Source organism: Limanda limanda, chromosome 14 (assembly GCF_963576545.1).
Source record: "Limanda limanda chromosome 14, fLimLim1.1, whole genome shotgun sequence".
NCBI lineage: Eukaryota > Metazoa > Chordata > Actinopteri > Pleuronectiformes > Pleuronectidae > Limanda > Limanda limanda.
Genome location: NC_083649.1, coordinates 1614900 through 1623285, shown reverse-complemented (window position 1 = coordinate 1623285; position 8386 = coordinate 1614900). Strand labels below are relative to the sequence as shown.

Below are 8386 nucleotides of genomic sequence, written 5' to 3'. Positions count from 1 at the left end.
TTCTCAAAAGGGGGAATCACCGTCATGACCTCATCCAGCCTGACCACACACCTCAGGACAACATTTTACAATCCCTATAGCAACTGTGTGTGTGTGTGTGTGTGTGTGTGTGTGTGTGTGCGTGTGCGTGTGTGTGTGCGTGTGTGTGTGTGTGTGTGTGTGCGTATGCATGCATGTGTGTGTTGCCAAACACTGACCTTCAGGGCTTGTGGTCGTCATGGGTCCAAAACTCTTTCCCGGTTAAAGGTCATAGGTCAGATCCATGACCTTGATCATGGTGTGAACCCACTCACTGATGCGGTGAGATGAAGACATCACAGCATCAGCTCCATATGTTACATCAACACTCACTATGTGAAGTAACACACCGTAACACAACCAAGATTCTATATCCTCTCTCTCAGAACAGCCCCTCACAGTTTCCGTAGTGTAGTGGTTATCACGTTCGCCTCACACGCGAAAGGTCCCCGGTTCGAGACCGGGCGGAAACAACTTTATACTTTTTTCAATTCAGATAAATTTATGTAAAGAAAACAACATGAAGGCGCATTGAGATGACGTAACTAGAACTGATTAACTGTTCAATATCACCATAAAATGTAATATAGTGAATTATAATGTACTGTAATGTAAGTGAGATAGATGTTCTTTATTCATCCCACACTTGGAAGGTTATTTATGGAGGACCATAAATGACTTAAGTATAATAAAATATTTTTTTTATTTTGAGGAAAATAAATAAATGTGAAAATATATTGAAGACATTCATTATTTCTGTATTTATTTATACATTTATTATTTATTTATTTATACTTAAGTCATTTATGGTTCTCCATACTCCATACATACCATAGACTTAAGTATAATTAAATAAATGTATAAATAAATACAGAATGTATAAATAAATGCCTTAAATATATTTCCACATTTATGTATTTCCACATTTCTGTGTCCGTATGCTAATGAGAAAGGCGGGCCTGACCTCAGTCTCATGCAGGATCGGTCACAGGAGTGTGATGATCCAGTTCTTCTTCTTCTGCCTCTCAATGCTGACTCGTGTCCAGCAGCTGTTTACTTGTCCGTTCATGAGGTTTTGTTGTTATTTTCTATAACTTTTAAAAGTGTAACGCTATGAACAGAACTCTGAGAGAGAGAGAGAGAGAGAGAGAGAGAGAGAGAGAGAGAGAGAGAGAGAGAGAGAGAGAGAGAGAGAGAGAGAGAGAGAGAGAGAGAGAAACGGTCACATGTCTCCAGACTGACCTGCGCTGTGTGTGGGTGGGGAGGGGGGGGGTTAGGGTTAGGGTTAGCTCGTCAGCGCCTCGGGTGGCTGTTTGACTGTGAGCGTGACGTCACGTCTCGTGTTGTACCCAGCACAACATGTTGACGAGTCAGTTTTCATGACGTGTACACTCAGTCACGGGGCCTGTATGAAGATAATATCCACTTCCGGGTCCAGTAGCATCACGCAGTTTCCGTAGTGTAGTGGTTATCACGTTCGCCTAACACGCGAAAGGTCCCCGGTTCGAGACCGGGCGGAAACAGGTTTTATTATTTTGCCTCAAACCTTTTCATAAATATGGTTAAATTATCTTTATACAATGTTTCTATGATTCTTTCACTGTATTGATATTCAAACATTGATTTAAATTCTAGATATGAACATGTTTTTCAGTCTTTATCTGACAGATGTTAACTTGTGTTTTGTATAAAGACATACTGAAATAGACAATATGGGCGGGTATTGTTTACTATATGAATATGGATATGATATCAATCTCTTCAACCAATAACTCTTTCCAGTAATTGGCTGAGTATTTTCTTTCAAAGGACTTTTGAATCTTGATTCTAGTTCTAATGAGCTCTAACGTTCCCGTGTGGATCCTTCAGGATTATTCATTCGTCTTTTGTGAGTCGACCTCAAACTGTCACTGCTTCGTGTTTGTGTGCGAAGCTTTTCAACACAATTTAACATGTCACCTTGATTTCTGGGAAGTTTTGATGGCAAATCTAGATGTTCAATGCATCCGAAGCAGAAGCTGTTCAGCCCAAAGCATCTGAGCTCAGATCATCGAGTGGATCATTCACTTGTTTTCATCAAAACCTAGAAATGAAGAAACAACACGTTTCATCATCAAATGCATTTTTAAAGAAACAGAGAAAATCTGAATGTGAGAAACGGATGTGATCGGTTTTCTTATTGTCATGAGAGTAACTGATAGTCGCCACTAGATGGCGCTAGAGTCCAGGTCCAGATGTGAACTCCTTTGTCTCAGTGAAGAACAGATGTTCTCCACAGCTGGATGGAAATCTAACGTGTCAATGTGGTGAAAAGTGATTTAAATGACCCGGATGATTTCAGATGTGAAATCAAACCAAACAAATCCAGATCAGACGAATGTTTCAACACCATGAATCCTCTCAAGCTTTCTCCTGATCTGTGACCATGAGGCGTCTCGAGAACACAAGATGATGTTATTGTAGAATCACACTTTTAATATTTCCAGTTCAGGTTTAACTTAAAGCATATCATCAATATATATTTATATAAGTAATTAAATTCAGTGCTTGCTTCATTAAACCAGCTGTTTCAACCTTTTGTGTTCCTGTGTTTTAAGTCTTTAAAAGCTTCCACAAAAGAATTACAACAGAAAAATCATTAATACTGACGTGTACTTTGATATTTTAAGTTCATGAGTTTAAGCTTATTACTAACTACCTTAGTATTCTTACAGTATTGTAGTGTTTCTTCTGCAGAGTTCACACTGGAGATGGGAGATAATATTCCGAGATGCCGTCGGTGTTTTCCTCCTGTAATGTCGTTTGTTTCTCTGTGATGGATCTGGTGTTTCCTCACAGTTTATTAAGAAGCTTGAAGGAGGTCGTTCTCTCTCTCTCTCTCTCTCTCTCTCTCTCTCTCTCTCTCTCTCTCTCTCTCTCTCTCTCTCTCTCTCTCTCTCTCTCTCTCTCTCTCTCTCTCTCTCGATCACTCACTCAAGTTGTGCGTTAGAAAAACAGAGTCTGTAAAACTCTGGTGCAGCAGATGTCAGATTAAGTGAAAACATGAGTCCATCTTTATTTACAGTCACTGAGCAGAACAAACAGACGTCGTGATGATGTGACCTCCTCTCACCTGTGGAGCAGACGTGAGGCGTCGAGTGCAAACGAGCGCTGAGGAGTTCTGTCCCTTCTATTTGATTTATTGTATAAACCAACACAGAAAACTCAGCTCCCCAGGCACCAACACACTGCTCATCTGCACTGACATATGGACACACACACACACACACACACACACTCATCACCTCTCCAGCTCCCAACAGCTGTTCTCGCACACATATCCCACTTATTTTCCCCGTGATTCATAATCTGCTCAGAGACTCGCAGCAGAGCTCTGATATAATCCCGTGGGACCAACGTCTGTCACTGCAGCGCGTCCGAGTGGAAAAGATCTGGATTCAGCCGAGGAGCCGGCAGAGCTCACCGCTGCACACGCTCCTCAGCAAGTTATACAGTCCTGAGTATCCTCTCTACATCCAAACCACAGCTGACGTGAGGTTTACAGGCAATCACAACTACTGTCAATCACCAGAGGCCAGACCCACTCCCAGCCGGGGGTTTCAAACGCCGGTTAAACACCGACACAAGGGTCATAACTTCATGAGAACCTGGAATGAAAGAAACCATCTTTGTAAAACTCATTTAAAAGTGTACGTTCATATTTTAGAGCGGTGTGAGGCGTTTGATCGATACTGCAGCCAGCCACCAGGGGGCGATCAGGATATTTATCTCTACTTTAGGGAGCTATCTGAGTGGTAACCCACGGTTACGACACCCACAGGATTGTGAATCGTCCACATACACACAGTGACAAAACGTGTTTGTCCACACTTTAATTGGGACAGAGCTCAAGTTTGTCCTCCACACGTTCCACCAGTGTCAGCTCGCTTGAACGATAGGTTATACTGCCCCCCCAGGATTTCCAGTGGTACTGCTCCGACTCGTCTGGTCCAGATCAGTAAACTTTCCTACGAAGACGTTCACAAATACGAACTAAATAAACCCAAAGCTCTACCATTTCCGTAGACGCATCTATCAGAAATGGGCTTTTACTGAAGAGTTCAACAGTCGAAAGTACAACATTTACTTCTAAATTCACATAAAGTATAAATATTCAAGTGAAGTTTGATTATTTAAGGTTCCTGCCAGAACTTGAGTGAATGTCTCTTGCAGCTGTGTGGTCCAGAGTCACAGCAGATCGGCTTCACAGCAGAAACACACACGTGGACTCACACTGGCCCATGTGATTATCTGTGCTGACATGAAAGACGTGTAACAGCAGCGAGTTCGTTTCCTCGATCTCCGACAGGCTGAGCGGCCTGGAAGGAGGTCAGGAGTCTGAGTGTGTCACAGACCCCCCCCCCCGTCCCCCCCCCCCCCATCGCTCAGACCACATCAGATGATTTCACAGAGGAAATGCAGCTGAACCGAGAAGGTGAATGTTTTTCATCTCATGGATGCAACTCATTAAATCTGTCCGTCGTGTCCCCGGGCTGCTTGTTACTGTGGTTACAGTCGCTTGGCTGATGCTTTTCTGTTGTAATCTAAGTTCATCTGCTTCGTTGTGGAGTCGAACTGGAGCCGGACTCCAGGCAAAGAGACAAGAGGACAAACAAGAAGACTTTCATCTCACAGCTGAAGAGTCGAATCAGAGGCAGGAGAACAGATTCATCTCATCGTAGACAGACGTGAAGGATGTGTTTAGCCTAGCTTAGCACAAAGAGTGGGAGCAGGGGGGAACTGTTAGCCTTGAGCTGTCTGATTCACATGTTATTGTCATGTGTCAAAACAGGAATGTAAAAACGAGACGTGTAGAGCTGCAGTGACTCGTCAGTCAGAGTTTCATTGTGAGATGTGTCTGTAGCCAATGAGAGAAGAGGGAGTACCGGGATGCTGTTGTCATGGAGACAGCATGATGTCAGTGTGAGTGTGTTTATGAATGAGACAGTATTTCATATTGATCATTATGAGGATCTCACCTCCTGGTTTCAAACCTCCTCCTGTCTCCTGTTATGTAAATCTTCTTGTCTTGTGGAGGCGTCTTATAAAACCTCTGAGGCTTAACTCCTTTCCTCCTACTTCTGTTCTCAGCTCTATTGCTTTTGTCTCCTCTTTGCTTTCCTCTCCTCTTTCTTCCTTTCCTTTCTCTCTCTTTCTTTTCACCTGCTCTCTTCTCCATAGACTGATGTCGGGTGTGTGACACTGCAGATGACACTTCTCCTGAAGCCTCCTGGAAAAATGTCTGTGAAATGTCGACTTAGAAATATTCCACTGAGTCTCCGGTGAATCTGGTTCATGAACAAATCTAGAAGTGTTGTGTGTTGTGTTACTTATTTATTCACAAATTAACATTTGAATGTTGTGGCGACATAAGATTTTACATTTTCCGACCCTAATGTAAAACAGTTGAGTTACTGTTCCTCTACATTTAATTATTCAGGTGTGAATTTAAAAGTTAAAGGTATTTGTGCGTCTGTGTGTGTCTGCAGACGATTGGATGGTGGTAATTGATGCAGAAGGTAAATGTGTTGAGGGAACAAAAACACACCACAGCACACACTGGGGAACAGAGAGAGAGAGAGCGGGCGAGCGAGGCTGGGGAATAAACACGAGGGAAAGTTGTTCCCTGTGGACGTGAAGAGGAAAAAACGCTTCTGCTCGTCTGAAGCGTGAGATATTTCAACATGTGTCGTCAGAAAGACGCCGACCAACACAGATTAATGCTAAATTATTTACAATAAATAAATGGACAAAATAATAAATAGTGAATCAATAGAAATAAATGAAATTGAGTGTGTGACATTAATGTGGATTTACTTTGTGTTGATTTAACTGTTGGTTTGATCAAACAAACACTGAACATTTTCAAACTCACCATATTCTTCCTGTAAGACACACACACACACACACACACACACACACACACACACACACACACGCACACACACCACCTGTCTCTGATTCCTAAAATCGTAATCTGTCCGAGGAGTCTTGAGTCACAGCTAAATCTCCGACAGGCGGCTTCAATGTGTGTGTGTGTGTGTGTTTTCCTGGGTGTGTTGTATTCACTGGTAAAGAGCTTAGTGAGCATGAAGCAGCTGGACAGTCCTGATAACTGACCCAGAACCTGACAGACACACACACACACACACACACACACACACACACACACACACACACACACAGATTTGGAGTATACGTTATATGTTAACACACAAACATCTCACATTCATGTACATTGAGTTGTGTCTCTGTGCATGTGTGGGTCTGATTTATAACTCGGGAGATTTCATGGTTGAGTCTTTAAAAACTCGCAATATTTTGTGATGAGCTTTCACACCTGGTTGGGTTCAGAGCTTCAGACTCGTCAGTTCAGTGTGAAGCTCTGAACATCAGGTGTGAACGGTTCCTCAGACCAGGAGAGGAGTTCTGGATCTGGATCAAACTGAACCTGGTTCTGTTGGTTTGCAGTGAAACCACTTTGTTGGAGAGTTTGGACTTTTGGACCAATCACAGGAAGTAGAGACAGAATTAAACAAAAGAAGAAGAAGAGGAAGCAGCTGCAGTCTTCACCTCCGACGATTACATTTTTGGACCAAGAGGACGTTAATTTGGTGCATTTGAACTAGTGTGGAGTACTGTAGTACTGTAAAGTATTGTGGTGTACTGTAATACTGTAGTACTGTAGAGTACTGTGGAATACAGTGAAGTACTGTTATACTGTACTACTGTGGAGTACTGAAGTACTTTGGAGTACTTGCGAGTTCTGTGGAGTACTGCGTCTGAAGGTGCTGATGCTGCTAGTGATAGTATCATGATGTTACCATGGCAACCAAATGAAGCTCTTCTTTCATATCCTCCACCTGACAGTATGACCACTTCATACGCCGTCTACAAACCAATCAGAGTCAAGTACAGGTAGACTCCGCCCACGTCGGTGATCACCACAGGTCGTACGTTTGTCAGACAGAATTCTTTAGTCCCTAAATTACAAAGTTAAACCAGAACTAACAGATCAAATGAAACTATGGAACAAACATGAAGCTTCAGAGTCTCAGAGAGAAAACGACTTCAGAAATTTGACAGAATCGAACCAGGAGATGAATTTATCGTCTCATGAACTTCTGAACCTCCCAGGTTCCATCTCCGTGGAGACGAGAGCAGGAAACAAACACGTGAGACGGACAGGAAATAAGATGCTGTTAACACACACATTCATGTTCTCCTCCTCTTTGTTCCTGAAAGTCCTTCTTTTTATTGCAGAAGCAGTTTTGTCGTTCTTCGTTTTCTCCGTTTCTTCCTCCGCAGTCGGTATTTTGCCAAAAGCAACAGGACGAATTAACAGTCGACCTTAATCCAGACGGACGTGAGCCGGTGGATCCTGTCGTCTGCAGGTTAGCTGAAGGCTAATCAGCAAATTCAAACTGACTGCCAGGAGGAGAGAGAGAGAGAGAGGGAGAGAGGGAGAGAGAGAGAGAGAGAGAGAGAGAGAGAGAGAGAGAGAGAGAGAGAGAGAGAGAGAGAGGGGGGAGAGAGAGAGAGAGGGAGAGAGAGGGAGAAAGGGAGAGGGAGAGAGAGAGAGAGAGAGAGAGAGAGAGAGAGAGAGAGAGAGAGAGAGAGAGAGAGAAGGGAGAGGGAGAGAATTTATTTCAGCCATCAACAGAAAGATAAAAAAAACACTATTTATTTAATTAGAATATTTCTACCAAATAACAATTGATTCAAACGACGAACTGACGACTTCGAATTAGAATTTTAGCTCTGACAACATTGACATTCAGACATTTCAGCTCCAAGGAAACTAACTCCAGTTTCGAGATAACAACATATACACCTGGAACCTGTCTTCTGTGTAGTGACCAGTAGGGGGCGACTCCTCTGGTAGATTATATAGAAAGTGACTCTACTTCTCACTTTATAACGTCAGTAACATTCAGGAGTTTATTGTTTTTTGACAGCTGGTACCGTACAATGCAGGTGATGGGTCCAGCTCCAAGTCAGGCTCCACCCCCAGCTCCTCCAAATATGGTTACTTCTGGTTTACAAAACCAAGATGGCGCTGAACACAATGTCTTTTTTTAAAAACCTAGTTGTTCTGTGTTTTGCCTTGTAATGATCCGTGACTGGAGGTCAGAGGTCATCCCGCTTATTAATTCCCAGCTGCAGGGCCGCAGGCTGTGATAGGAGGGGAGACGTGGAGGTTCATGAAACAGGAAGTGATGGATGAACACGTATGACCTCGGGGGAGAAAGGATGGAGGAAATAAAAACATGATGAAATACAGAGAGGGAAGAGGAAGATTCAGTCCAACTGTCCTCGCTTCATTAAA

The 8386-nt window shown here is 43.0% G+C and overlaps 2 non-coding genes across 2 annotated transcripts; both read left to right on the top strand.

The window, feature by feature from the left end:
- The first annotated feature begins 418 nt into the window (after positions 1 to 418).
- trnav-cac (transfer RNA valine (anticodon CAC)) lies at positions 419 to 491 on the top strand. Its single transcript has one exon. It is a non-coding gene; the product is annotated as a tRNA-Val (tRNA).
- Positions 492 to 1468: 977 nt separating this feature from the next.
- Positions 1469 to 1541, top strand: trnav-aac (transfer RNA valine (anticodon AAC)). The gene has a single exon. It is a non-coding gene; the product is annotated as a tRNA-Val (tRNA).
- Positions 1542 to 8386: the final 6845 nt, after the last annotated feature.